Here is a 15,667-nt window from a genome sequence, read left to right as displayed (position 1 = left end):
TGCAGAGTAGCTGTTTCGGCATAGTAGAATTTGGGGCACAACATTTGCTGCTGTTGTATTCCATATTGTAGGTTACTTTTTGAACCTACTTGTATTTTGATTTCATTTTCTTCTTTTAAATTGCTCTGATAACTTGTGGGATAAAGTCATAATTTGGGAGTGATATTTGTGTATTTGGAACATGTTATAGTTCGGATTCCAGTTGACTATTCTGGAGTTATTGTGATTTGAGGAACAGGGTGGCTCCAAGAGAATAAGGGTGGTTTATTTAGAAGTGTAAATGATGTGTTTTCTACAGGTTTTGAGTAGTCTATTTTTAAGGGTTTTGGCAGTGTTTTCTACAGATTTCATGAGAGTGAAATCCGGGGCGGGTCCTCTCATATTGGGCCTTATAGTGTTGAATTGGTAGTAGGGCCCGTGACGACACCTTTTGTCTGTTTTAACGGCCCTCTCAAGGACTAGATCTGGGCTTGGACATGTTAGATATGGTTTCTAGTTAAACTTAGTCCACAATTTGGCAACCAGCCTAGATAATGATTTCTTTGGGTATTGGTAACTATTTTCTTTTGTTGCTATGAGTCTATTTTCTGTTGGGATCTCTTGTATGGGCTTTGTTAAGAAATATTACTTTCATCGTACCACAATTGAGTGCTGAGGCCAATTATTAGGTAGAAGATGATTTTACCTTGGGAGGCGTGGTACAGCTGCACCATCGACCCTCGCTTGAATGCTCATGTTGGGTCGACCTCAGACGTTGCATCTGTTGGTGTCTCAAACCCACAAGCATGAATTAAATTTTTAGTCTAGCTAGTTACTGATGATAGTGGAACACTGCAACCCACACAGTCGGGAACATCCGTTGTCGAACTAGTTCTAACGGCCTCTTCCTTTAGCTCTAGTATATCATCATCATCATGTGCTGCTAGCACGTGGCTCAATTTGACAGATTGAATACTGTGACTAACTCTAAGCCAATTTCTCTCCTCAAAACATAGATAAAAGAACTTGATCTTCAAGTACTTTCCTTTGTCGCCAACATTGTATGTTCTTTCTCTTCCATCGCTACAAAAGTAGTATAATATATTTTGATTATTAGATCTGAGGAAAATCTAGTACCGCTAATGTTCTTCTAAATCACTGAAGACGTCAATGATTCTGCTACAACTTTTCACATTTTACCTATCCTTTAAATATTGTCCCGATACTTCACGACCTCATCGCTGCCACCACCCCTTGAACAATAGCAAATTCCTTTCTTTATAAGCGGAAACCATACTAAGTAGAGATACTAGAAGGGCCCCACTGTGAGATCACACATCACCTATGAAAGATGAGGTGATGTACCTTATATGTGCAGACTCACCTCCCCATTGGGTGGGAGCCCAAGAACAAAACCGTGAGGGTGGGGCCCAAAGCGAACAATATCTTGCTATGCAGACTGGACTATAACACCCACACACTAGGTTTAGCCGTTTAGGACTAAATACCAGTTACTCCCTATACTTTTCTTCTTAAAGCAGTTCAGTCTCTCACCTTCTAAATTCAACAGATTACTTCTTGTTCTCCCAATTTCTCACCTAATAGGACCAAAATGTCTATTATACCTCTCACTTCCTCCGTTCTTTTCAATTTCTTTGTTTCTCTCTCTCTTTTTGTTTTTGCTGCTTACTTTTTCTTCCTTTTCCACCTCTCTCTCTCTCTCTCTCTCTCTCTCCAGGCACCACCATGACTCACCTCCCCAACCATCATACTCACCGGCCTCCGATGAGCAGGGCTGGCAATTTGGACCGAAGCAACCGCATTTCGAACCGGCCCGAACCGATTTGGGCCGAAAACTCGGCCCACCGACTTTTGGCTCGGCTCAGCCGTACTGTTTGGCTGCCTTCGGCTCGGCTACGGTATGAAGTTTTACATACAGTCGGTATACCGTATCGACCGTATATACGTCTACATACCGAAGCATATACAAAATCCATAAAACTTTGTAGGAGGCAGGGTTCGAACCCCAGACCCCATACACAGAGGCTTTGCTCCCAACCACCGAAGCAAGAGCTGCTCTCATTATAATATGTACAAATGTTATATTTATTATGTCTTATGCAAACAGAATTAAAATTAAAGAGAGGCAAGGTTCGAACCTCAGACCTCATGTACAAGAGCTTCGCTCTCAACCACTAGAGCACAAGCTGCTCTCATTGTTATCCATACAATTTTTATATTTATGCTATCTTAAGCGATAGAATTAAAACAAAACCAAATATTTATCCCTTTCATCCTGTTGTACATCACCCATTGCATCATCTTCCACCTCCTTCCAATAAACCCAGATCCGTCCCCATTCTTCCACCTCCTTCCTACAAACCCAGACCACTACTACAGAAAACATGATTCGGGACACCCACAATTTTTTTCAAGGACGTTTTTTGAAACTTAATGTCCTTGTATAAATGTTAGGACGTCAACTCATGACTACCTCTTCAAAAGCAAAAACAGGAGAAGCTGCTTTAAGTCTAGCGCGTCTAGACGTCCTCCAGGTGTGGGGTTCGATTCACACAATACCCAAAAACCTTAATAGTTGAATAATAAAAATAATGGAAAAGTCCCCTTCTAGGAATTCAATCCAATGCACGCGCGTTCATCTTTCATTTTCCCCCAAATTGCTTTAGCCATTTTTGTGTTCCTTCTTAGATGCAAACCCTTCCGTTTCACTTTCATTATCAAATTTTCCCGTCAAATGGAAATATTTCACCGAATTTCGTCCTATCAATCAGCACTTCTCTACTCTTCTCACCTCGTTGCATCCATCATCACTGTTCTCTCATCACCCAGAAAACCCTAATCTTCTTCCTTGCCATTCAAAATCAAGACATAGAATAGCTGAGGAGTAGAATCCTTAGTCAATCAAAGTTGAAAATTCAGGCTGGGTTTTAGTGTTAGTGATTTCAGTGTCTTGTTGAAAATTTCAGAATTTTCTTGTAGAAAATCTGGAGTCTTTGCAATTTGGAAAATTTCAGTTGTATTTGTATTGGCAGGTGCAGGGAAGAAAAAAAAGAAAAGGATCTCGACTGCTGCTTTGAGTGCTCTCCCAAATCTCTCTCCTCACTTTCAGACGAAAGTCACGAAATTCGTCCAGAAATTTCTCCAGGTAATTCTCTCTTGCTCGAATTCCATGTCTCTTCTAGTTCTTCAATTGGGTAGAAACGAAAGGTCGAGATCTGGGATTCTGGGTGATGATGATTTGTGTTTGGGTACTGGGTGATGATAATTTGCGTTTGGATACTGGGTTGGTGAGTGGGTCTGTAGGAATGTAAGAGATGAAAGCTTCTGGTTCTCCTTTATTCTTTAATTTCAAATTGATTGTTTGTGCTACTATTGTGCTTCGTATCTCTTGGTTCATTTGTGCTGATCTAATCTTAATAAGAATAATGTTATGTAGTTCATTTCTAGGTTGTCTAGTTATGATCATTGTTCTGTAGCTTCATTATATGTTTATTATTTTCTCATTCCCATCTCTGCTGCTCTTTATTGGTCAAAGAGCAACTGAACCATAGATATGAGAACCGAGCAATATAAGAAAAGAAAAAAAATAGTACAAGGCACATTGATTAAGGTCTCAATTATGAAAAACTAGAAACTTCATGATTCATCCGTTTACAAAAGTATTGTAAACATATCTTAAAGTTTTAATTGAAAATTGTTTTTCTTTGCTTTTGCTTTGTTTAATAATAAGATAATGGTGTTGTATAATTTGTATGGCACTATGACAGTAAGTTTGAATTGAAAATGGTTTTGTTGGTTTGATACATTGATATTTTTTATTATATGGCAATATGTTTATATCAAAATTTCCATATCTGTTTTATCTTTTATAGGTTATGATGGCTCCGATTAGGAAGTATCCTTCTGGGGTTAAAAAAAGAAAAGAGAAGCAAAAGAGAGAGGCATTGGTTAAGCTTCAAGCCGGATGTACTTCAACGCAAATGCTGAACAAGTACAAGAGAATGAGAATGAGAACGATAATGTGAATGAGAGTACAGAAGAGATTTTTTTTTTTTTTTTTTTTTTTTTTTTTTATAAAATATATTTAAAGGTAGGGAGCCCCCATTTTTTTTTTCCGCCTAGAGCCCCGGAAATCCCAGGGCCGGCTCTGCCCTATAGTAGATTAGCTGGGTCAGATCTAACACTTACAAGCGAGGTATCTGATAGTATGTTCTTGCTTATGTGAACCTGGGAAGAAGTTCTCAGATACTATGGAGTTTCCTACCTAATTGATTTTTTCCTGTGTTTTTCTTTGAAGTTTGCAGGTATTTGAGCAATTATGGTTCCAGGTAACCCTTCTTCTCCATGTAACTAATTTAGTTTCCCAAATTGCACAGTTTTTCCTTTTTCATGTCGATGGGCTAATGTATGTATAATCTATATTTTCAATACGTTTTCTATGGCTATTGTAACTCCTTAATTGTATTATTTTGGTTAGGGTTTAGTGATTGATGCTATTATAATTGTACTTTTTCAGTTTTCTGTGTGGTGATTTAGCATTCCTTCTTTGGCTTTTTTTGTTCCTGAACAGGGTAGTGGTAAAAAATTCTGGTGAGGAAGAAAACAAGGAAAAGACAGTGGTTATGCAAAGGGATAATGCCATTAGCCAGCAAAGGATTTCTACCCACCCTGAAAATATTGGCAGCTTGCATGGTATTCTCATATCTCTCTAGTCTATATGCTTGTATTGTGTGTTGTTTAATTTAAGTATTATACATGAAGGCTAGTTCAAGTTTGGTAATAAAGACAAATAATTTTGTTGGCTTATTTCTTAATTTGGATATAGTTTCTAGCTTATACTTAGTGCATCAATATTGGTTTGTTTCTCAGTTGGGATTGCAGTTCCTAACTTGTACTTAGTGCAGCAATATTGGTTTGTTTCTCAACTTGAGATCTAAATTTATAGCTTGCATAATTCATCTGGCTTCTCTCTTAAATGTGAATCTCACCTTTTATTTAGTGGGTTTCTACACATTTTACTTATATGTATTTGTGTTCTTGGATAAGAAAGAAGCTTCTTAGACATTTCGTCTTAGTGTTTTGGGTATTTGAATTTCAAGGCTGAAATTAACATTCTTATTTGGGTTTCTTGTTAACGTTTGAGCAGGTTTGGTGAGAAAAATATGAGCAGCATTGGGTATGGAAGGATGCTATTCACATAGATATGTAAGTTCAAGATCATAATTGGTAATTTGATTAGTAATATGGTCAACGCTGTGTGTTTGTTCTTATGCAGTATTTTGATCACTTAACTTGTCTTTCATGTTTCTTCTTTAAAAATGCTTATACATATGCTTTGGAACTTAGAACTATAACCACATAAGTCTGAACTGTCTTGAGCTCATATTATCTGTCCAGAAAAGTCCTACTGCTCTTGCCTTTACACTATAACCACCGAGTATTAATTGTTAGTAGTTAGAAAATGTTTAGGACATGTACTCTTTTAAGACAGTACTTCATGCTTATGAATTAGTTGTGCATGTTATCTTCTTTTTAGCATTACTTCTAGCATTGACAAATTTTGTAATACTCTTTAATGGTTTTTGCAGTTCAAAGATAACTTGGATGTAGTGCAGCCGTGAGGAAATTGATGTAGATAGGAACTTACTAGGAATTTTGTATTTGGTATCATTCAAACAGCACTTTGGTCAATAATATATAATTTTGGTTGGTATATGGCATTCATAGATCATTGGTTGCCAATATTTTTTTTTTTTGGGTTTCATATGGAAGTTTTGAGGACGTTTTTTCATATATGTCGACACTTTTTAGATGTCCTCTAATACATACAAGGACATGTTTTTTAGATTTAAGGACACTTATCTAGTGTCATAGTAAACATTAGAGGACATTTTTTGAACGTCCTAATAGATATTAGAGGACGTTTTTTAAACGTCTTAGAAGACATTAGATGACGTTTTCTAGAGATACAAGGACACTTTTCACGCGTCCTAGTAGACATTTTAGGACGTTTTTCCAACGTCCTTAAAAGGCACTTACAATGACTCCTTGATACATGACGTTTTTTTTGCGTGTCATCTAAAGTTTTCAAAGACGTTTTTCGAACGTCCTTAAATGTTTTTTTTGTAGTAGTGCGACCCATATGACCATGTTCACAATCTCACACTTTCACAAATCCACGGATACAGGCAAAGCATTCCCAGCCAAAAAGGTATTGAATCAACATGCCAAACTGTGTTCCCCAGTCACCAACATGATTACGCCGAACAACTTCAACTTTGGAAAACTCAAGCATCTCGAATGCAGTTCCCTTTCCCTCAATCTTAGACCATGTCCATGGCATTGTTACATTGATAGTCTCCGAATTTCACAGCCGAAGGAACAATCTGCAGATCTCAGACTTTTTAAGCTGCAGATCTCCTATAATCTTCCAGGAATGAACAATCTCAGTACCTAATTCCATGATTTGCGCTGCGTTTTTTAGGTTGCAGATCTCTGATTTCTTCTGTTTCTTTGTTGTATCATCTTCTTTCTTCTCCTCCAGATTTCACTTAGGGCACGTTTACTTACTTGGAATGGAATGGAATGATTACGGAGTAAAAACACTCCTGTGTTTACTAACACATAAAGGAATTGGAATGATTCCGGGTAAAAAAAATTCCCGTGTTTACTAACACATGAAGGAATCGGAATGGGTGTAGGTCCCACCTATTTATCAGGAATCGATTCATGAATATTCAGGAATTTGATTACGAAGGGGGGAGATGGGTTTAGGAATCAATCCTCCGGAATCAATACCGATTCCTTTATTCTCCCATTCCACTTGTCTCCGATTCATGATTATTTTCCATTCCAAGTAAGTAAACGTGCCATTAGAACTATCGGCTGAAAACTCAAAACTGATCGATGCCAACCGAGATCTCGGTTACCGATAGCCGGTATACCGATCATGTCGGATCGGTATCGGTTTGAAAATTGGATTACCGACACAGTCGGTTCGGCTGACGGTTGAGGCAAAAAGGCTTCAGTTTAGTACCGAATCCAGCCCTACCAATGAGTCAAACCCAACATCCACGTCATCCGGCGACGCCTGGAAGCAACTCACACACCGTCGCCATAGGCACTTAAAAATTTTCTCTGGACACCTACAACCACTGCCTTCTTCTCCGGTCATCACTACAAGACATAAGCGACATCATCCCATCCTCTCTTCACTGAAACTAGTTGTTTCCCTCATCTCCTTCACATCTCACTCAACCCAACATTAAAATTTGGATAACTATATTCTGGGTTCATCGAGCTCATCAATGTGGCGACCCGGAGGCCGGACCACCATAGCGCCTCCTCCTCAAGGAACCCTACACCTGCGACACTTAGGAAGTAAGTGCTTTGGGCCTAGAATTCCTCAAAGAGACAAGGCCTTTAGGTTTAAAAACAAGAAATCTATAAGCCCGAAATTCTTAGGCTTGCATAATGGGCTTGGCTCGTAATCACAAGATTACGAACTAGGCGAGGAAGAGGAAAGAAAGGTGGTGTTATGTTGAATTTAGAACCTACGTCATTTTTAGTTCTTAGCCAAGTTTACATTAGGTTCATTGAATGGTAATTTACGTGAGTCTTCTAGGTCTAGCCCACTAGAGCCTAAACTCAAGTGGAGGATTCTAACCCTAGGGTTCCACTTTTTGGTGGTAAGCAATCACACGCATCATCAACCATACATATCTTTACAAAAATTTAACAAGATCAAACATGCCAAATAAAGAGAAAAATAAACTTTAAATAAAATAATATGTGGCCTCCAAGGATTATCCTCCGTACCCAAGCTTCGACAACAACAGCTTGCAAAACAAACTAAAGTAGGGGTTAGGCTCCTACATCCAGTCATTGCCCATGCCTGCCCCCATATCTAAGTTTGAAAACATGAGTTATCTTTTTGATAAAAAGTAGTAGATAAAAACCGGTTTGCGATTCCACATGATCGTCACCACGTAATTATAATTTCCACGGCAATTGATCTCCTTCCATAACTTCCATCATAACCGTTCATCTAGCCAATCACTTTCCGGAATTCAATTATCACAAGGCTATAGACAAAGGGGATAATCAATAACAAGGGCATGGTGCACACTGCCCACCACCGGTGGCTTGGGATTTTCAATCCCCAAGGAGGAACAAACCATCTCCTTACATCCCCATCAATTACCAACACATCATTCCAACCACGCAAACTATTTCAAGTGTAAAAACAGATAATTTCCAAAAACATGCAAGAGGCCTCGCTCATATAAAACACAGTATATGCAAGAAAAGCTAGCATAGATAGAGTTAAAGGCATCTCCTACCTGGAACTCGAGCTTTCTCTAGCTTGCAGCACTTGGCCTCAATGCAATCTTGTAGCAACCACCAACTTCACAAGATCCTACCAAGGTATCGAGCCTAGATCAAATAAGCGACATAAATCACAATAAACAAAAGGCTAGCTATTCACTCTCAATACTCTTCGAAGAAAACCTCTCCTTTAATCTAATTTACTCTAATAACCAGACCATTTGGGTTCTAAGGAGGAGTTGCTTTTTCAGGAAAAAGTTGTAAGAACACCTTTAAAAGACAAGTTGTCAAAAGCTGGAAACAGAGTTTAAAAAGGAATTGTCAAGGGTCAAGGAAAAGTGTTCAAAATACTACAGGTAAATTCTTGGGAAAATTTTGAAAGGAGGATGGTTTAACAACCAAATCAGTAAGATTAAAGAGTAAAGTTTTTAAAGGCTAAAGTAAAACAATGTGCATATTCTTTCCATAAATATCAGCTTCTGTCCACATATTTCAAAATTCCATAACTAATTCTAGAAAAATATTTTTGGATTGATTCAAATTTTAAAACGTTCATCTTGGTGTCTAATATCTTTCTCTAGAAGGAACTGATCCAAAATTCTCAGCATTTAGCTCCAGTTTTGATTGAATGCAGCTGGGTCATATTGTACTGGAAACTGAAAAACTGCAGAAAGTTGTTCTCTTGTTCAAAGCTCTTTTGGTACCCAAAATGACTAGTTAAGTAGATTGTAAGACACCTACAGAAAGTATCTAAAGCTCTAAAGGTCTAAAATTTCAGTCATCCTTTAATACTATAAGGGGAGGTCTTCTAGCTCAATAACATGATGTTTTAAAACATGATGTTTTGACAACCGTAAAACAAATAAACTCTTGGATCAAGCACGATTTTAATGTTCAAGATAACCATGGTCTAGCATAAATCCAAGACATTAGAAAGAATGAGAAGTTCAAAGTCAAAGCAACAAGGTTCCAACAACAATAGTGACAAGTTGTAATCTGCAAGAGTTTGTAACAACAACCAAAAATAAACACAGTGTTAAGGAAAGCATGATACTCACCAAAGACCAACCAAAAGGGTGAGTTTTTCTTGAGGGCTTCAACTGGAAAGAGAGCTGAGGGAGTTGATTAGATCGAGCCCAGTTGCAGGCCAAGAAGTTCACTCGATCTCGGACATGCAGAGTGAAACAGAAATTTCTCAATATGTAGAAGAGTTGTTTGAACATATTGAGCCTAAAAAATTGAGGAAAGAAATAGGAAATTGATATTTAAAGAATCTTACCAACTATTGGTATCAATCTCAAACAAGATTTGGGGGATTCGGGTAGAGCAAGAGAAGGAACTCAAGCAGAAATCCGGAACAGGCTCGCTTCTGAACAGCTCCTGCTTCAAGGAGTGTACAGATCTCAAAACGACTCCAATGGAGCTGAAATTTTGAGGTCAGATAGAAGAGATAGAAATGAACAAATTTTATGAAGAAAGTATTTTGATCGGAGGTCCCAAACTAGGCGTTTCGGGGCACTCAAACACACTGATATGCACAGGAACAAGAGGAAGGGTGAGAAGAGGAGGGTGGATGAAAATCTCTGGCTTGGATTCTCCCTTTTGAAGGCCTGGGATGGTTCTCTAAGAGAGGTTTCCCTCTGCATGAGGGCAACGTGGAAGGGAGGAGCTGAACGAGGTTCCCCTTTCTCTCTGCCCAATTTTGACGTGAACAAGGAAAGAAGAAAGGATGGGCTTTGCGTGCGAGGAGGAGGCTCAGCTTGGGGAAAGTAAAAGAATTGAATCAGATAAATCATGAGGTACAAAAAAAAAAAAGGTTGTAAAAACCAAAAAGATGGGGAAATAAAAGTAGAATAAGTAAATACAAGAAAACTCAAAATTAAAGTGTTGGCAAGACTAAATAAGGATCGGGTCTTGCTAAACTTGTATTTAGATAGAAAAATGGCACAGTAAGTTTTGTCAGTATTTTGCTCGAATTTGAAAAATATAAAGGGTAAATAAATGGTGTTTTTGAAAGTCGGAGGGATGGTTGAGGAGTAAGCGTTGGATAAGGCGAGTAGAAATTCCACCAATTGTACGTTAAGAAATAAGGTAAAATAAGAAATCGTAAACGCACGCACAAGTAGATTTTAAAATCATGCAAGGATGCTATCATGAGCTACAAGAACCTTATTGGATCAAGGGAGATGTTCGGGTCAAAGATCAACTAACTTATTGGGCTAGATTCACTAGCATACCTGTCTGTTGGGTGTTCGAAGTAAATTATGGACCCTAACCTTAAGCTATTTTTGGGCCTAAGGCCCAAGTCCAAACTATTTCCAAAAGTCTTTAGCCAAACAAAGGTCGCGAAAAATTATCCCATCCAAAAGTGACGTTCGGAATTTCACGGGGTCTACAATCAAGAAGAGGAAGACGTAGGTGAGTGACAAAACTAGAAGAGAGAGAATCTCTATTCTCAGTTAACCAGAGATCCATTCCCTGCACAACCACCACTATCTTCCCCACTAGAGCAACAGTCATGTACCGACAACATTAACTTCCAGGAAATGATTTGGATACCAAACTTTCTTTGGGCACCAGACTTTTCCTCTCTTCGTGCATCCAACCCTGCATACAACGCCACTGGGCTCATCTTCTTACTCCCGTGAGGCACCACAGCTCTTCCACTGTGATACAACACTAAGTACGTTGTAGTTCCGATTTGAGTTTTGTTACAATGGAAACACAAGGCTGTCCAGGCTCCCGGTCTTGAGAATGGAAAGACCCGCTTGTGGCATCCTGGTGGCCCATCCTGGGGTTAGGGTCGATGAATGTCTCCATGGAAGAAGGAGAGAGAGAGAGAGAGAGAGAGAGAGAGAGAGATGGAAGAGGAAGAAGAAGTAAGTAGAAAAATAAAAAAAAGGGAGATACTTTTTTTTTTTTTTTTTAAAGAGAGGAAGTGAGAGATATAATAGACATTTTGGACCTATGGGGTGAGAAATTGGGAGAAACAGGAGTAATGTGGTGAATTTAGAAATAAAAAATTACATATAAGTAACAGACCAAATTTAAAAAAACAGAAAACCCATCTCATATTAGATTTATACAAATAAGTACACAAAGCCTAGACCCAAGGAGAATACTACCCAAGGAGAATACTTCAATCTCTGAGATTTCATGCGTAATTACGAATTAATACAATTTTTCGTTAAAATTACTGTGATGATTGTCAAAAGGTTATGACTTTTTTTATTTTCTTAAATAATTTCTTCAATACCAAAACTTCCAAAATTCATAAAAATTAGCTCGGGTATCTGAAAAATTCCTTGAAAATTTCAGCGAACTCTTCCTATTGCATGCTTTATTATCAAACTCTTAAATCAAGAATTTCAACTTGTGAAAACTTTTGAAAAATATTCTTGAGCACTTAAGAAATAATGAGATCATAAATTAATTTGCAAACAATTTCAACTTAATTAGCTCGAAAAATAAATTTATGGGGCTCACAATCGGACTCGTCCGGAATCAGTGAGTTGTGGAGGTTTGATGACCAAGGTCCGAGTTACGACTTGTTTGAGTTGAACGGTAGAGCTGGTAGTAACTTCTACCAGTTCTGCTACTGTTACTACTCTAAAGCAGTAGCAGAACTGGAGGAGTACGAGTGCAGAAGCAGAACCAACCTTCAATATTGTCCTAATCTTCAAGTAGTAGTAGAACTGGAGAAGTACGAGTGCAGTAGCAGAATTGGAGGAGTACGAGTGCAGTAGCATAACTAGAGGAGTACGAGTGCAGTAGCAGAACTAACCTTCAATATTGTCTTAATCTTCAAGCAGTAGCACAACTGGAGGAGTACAAGTGCAGTTGCAGAATTGAGGAATACGAGCGCAGTAGCAGAACTGGATGAGTATGAATGCAGTAGCAGAACAAGATCAGTACGAGCGCAATAGCATAACTAGACGAGTATGAGCGTAGTAAGTGCAGTAGCATGATTAGACGATGACGAGTGCTGTAGCAGAACACGGGTACAAGTGTAGTAGCAAAACTGGACGAATATGAGTGTAGTGAGTCCAGTAGTAGGATTTGAACAAAAAAGAGTTTGAATTAAAGAAAGAGAGTTTCTATTGGGACCTCCAAATCTGCTCACTTGACCTCACTCTATTATGAATTATTAAATGACATATATAACCTACTATAAAATGACTATTAAGGACAATAATTATACCAAAAAAATATTATATTTATTTTATGTAGACTTTCCAATTCAATAATATTAGATTGTATTCCTTATTATTTTCCTTATCTATTTTCATTTTCCAATTTCACTACATACTCATTAAAGCATGAGAAATTTTAAATTCACACCCCTAACTACTTAATACACATCCCTAATATTTTATATTTCAAATTAGATTTTATAAGTAAATTAAATGACCAAAATACACATCTATGTATTAGAAGAAGAAAAAAGGACTAAATACTGTTTAGTCCTTGAGCTTTTGACCATAAAACACTTCAGTCCCTGACCTTCTAATTTCACACGTTTAGTCCCTGTACTTCAAAATTTCAGACCAATAGGTCCTTGCCGTCTAAAAGTCGCGGCGAAATGTCTATTATGCCCTCAGTTCTTTTTTTTTAAATAAATTTATTCCTTTATCTTTTTTTTATTTATTCTTTTTTCTTTATTTTAATTATTTTTTTTTTTCAAACAGAAAGAAAGAAAGGAAAAAAACAGAAACAAATAAACAGAAAGAAAGAAAGGGAAAAAAAATTCCTTTTCCAAAAAAAAAAATAATAATTAATTAATTCAAAAAAAAAAAACTGAGGGCATAATAGACATTTCGCCGCAACTTTTAGACAGCAAGGACCTATTGGTCTAAAATTTTGAAGTACAGGGACTAAACGTGTGAAATTAGAAGGTCAGGGACTGAAATATTTTATGGTCAAAAGCTCAAGGACTAAATAGTATTTAGTCCAAAAAAAAAATTGAATCGCGCATTTCTATATCTCTTTTTCTAAATATACATCTTTCTTCTCCGCACTTCATCACCTGAATTTCGACTATGGACATGAATTTGAAGACCTCGTTCAACAATCTTCAGTTGAGATATGTATTCTTCATCTTGTATTGAATACAATTCAACGTGATCTCAAGAGCTATCTCATTGAGATCCACCATCGTTTTGGAGGTTGTAGCCAGTAAGTTGTGAGAGTGAGTAGAGTAAGAAAGCAAAGCATTTGGTTTTTTTTTTTCCTATTAGTTTTTAGTTTTCATCTTGCATAAACATACTGAACATGTAGTGCATGAAAGTGTAAATTTTGCAGACAATATTGAAAGTTTAAATTTTGAAGGACTTGCAAATGTTCGAAATCTTATATTTTTAAATAATAATCTTATATTAGTATTTTCTTCTATGTTTGATACTCATATGCAAACATTCTAATTATATTGAGATTTAATATGAGTATTTCCAGCAAAAAATAGAAGAAAATATGTAAAAGAAAATTATGAAATCTCAATATACTAATATATAATACTCATATTAAATAATAATCTTAATACAGTCAAATAATAGGATATTTCATGGTTTTAGAGATTAAGGGTATTTTAGGTCATTTGGGTTGTGTATTTAGTCTAATATTAGAATGAAAAATTAAATATGTGGTGTATTGAGTATGTGGTGTGTATTAAGAAAATAGGGGTGTATATTTAAAACTCCTCTTAAAGCATTCATATATATTTAATAAAAATTAAAAATATGATTAAGATCATGTGACATAGAAATATATGATATATATGTTGAACACATATTGGTGAGGGAAAACAAAATAAATCCTCTTATGATTTATGACCTAAATCTAAATCAATCCATTATATTTGGAAAAAAAAAGTATTTAAATAATTAATCATGTGGTACAAAAAATACAGAAAAAAAAATAAACATTAAAAAACGAATGATTTTTTTTTTTTGAGAATAGAAACAAATGATTTTTTTTTTTGCACAGCTAAAATAGAAAAAAAAAATTAAAAAAAAAACTAATAGTTCATAGCATTTTCTTATTGATTAGACATTAATTTTTGAAACTCAAGTTTGATTAAGAAATGCATATTTAGTTAAGATTTATAGAATGATTAAATCATTGAAATGACAACATTTTTTTATTTTAAAGATAATAATTTGTTTACAAATTATATGAGTAAGGTTATTTGAGGAAGTTTAGTGAGTAAATTTAGTATTTGAAAATTTGATAAGAGGTGTAAAAAGCATAGAGGTCAAGTGAGTAAATTTGGAGGTTCCAATAGAAAAACTCTTAAAGAAAATAATTAATATTTAGTTATCCATGCATGAATTAATGTTAGAATTATAAATGTCTTATTGACATGCACATGGCAACAAAATAACAACTTGTCCTTAATTATGTATAAAATATTGTCCTTATAAACTCTAAATTAACTTGTATGGATGTATTTGTGAATTCATCTTTTGTCAAGGGCTTATGTGTAGTTTGCTAATTTTAAAAGTGAGAGACTGAACTGTTTTTGGAGCAAATTACAAAGAGTAACTAGTATTTAGTCCCTAGGTTTATATATATTGATTTATGTTGGGCACACCAATATTCTGTTATATTCTACTAATGAATGACATTTTACAGCTCAATCATATTTCCCTCATCATATGATTTGTATGAATACTTGTGTCGAACCTTATAAGATTTTCTACTTCAATTCACATTTATTTATTTTTATTTATGCATTGAAGAATCGCTGCCCACAATACTTTGAGGGAAGCTTTCATGAGCTACCACATTCGGGCATTTGCATATCTTTTCTTTCTTAATTACAAGAACTATCCCCAACTCAAAATTCAGATGGATTATTTGATATATGAAACAAGATAATTATCATAGTATCTCTAGTTATGTCCTCACTTTAGTTAATTGTATTTGTCACCAAACCAAAGTAATTAATGTTTGTGATTTGTGTTAGGCCTATATTCAACATGACGCTGCGTTGAAGGAATCAGTAGATGAAAAAACTAGCTTAACATTATGGAAGGAAGCATGGAGAGTGAGTGAGTGACAACAGTACTAATTTATTCTTGCAAATTTTTTTTCTCTATTAAAATAATTTTTTTTTTTTTTACATGTCAACTCATAGTATTGATTAACGAAATTATACATAACAACTCACCTTAGCAGGGCTGTTAAAAAAGTCATTACCTAAGCAATTCAACCTTTTAAAAAGATCATGAAGTTCAGCCAAAAACTACCCTAAAACATCTAAGAGAATCAAGGCGGGACTGTCATCAACAACCAACCGCCTGCAAGCAAGATAACCAAACAAAAACCTTGGACCAAACGA

The 15,667-nt window shown here is 36.1% G+C and overlaps 1 long non-coding RNA gene across 1 annotated transcript; it reads left to right on the top strand.

Moving 5' to 3' along the window:
- The first annotated feature begins 2,556 nt into the window (after positions 1-2,556).
- On the top strand, positions 2,557-5,755 carry LOC133712455 (uncharacterized). Its single transcript, XR_009847413.1, has 5 exons — positions 2,557-3,145; positions 3,873-4,328; positions 4,571-4,692; positions 5,147-5,205; positions 5,589-5,755. It is a non-coding gene; the product is annotated as an uncharacterized LOC133712455 (long non-coding RNA).
- Positions 5,756-15,667: the final 9,912 nt, after the last annotated feature.

Source organism: Rosa rugosa, chromosome 5, assembly GCF_958449725.1.
Source record: "Rosa rugosa chromosome 5, drRosRugo1.1, whole genome shotgun sequence".
Taxonomy (NCBI): Eukaryota; Viridiplantae; Streptophyta; class Magnoliopsida; order Rosales; family Rosaceae; genus Rosa; species Rosa rugosa.
The sequence above is the reverse complement of the archived record's forward strand: the minus strand, read 5'-3'. Positions and strand labels throughout refer to the sequence as shown.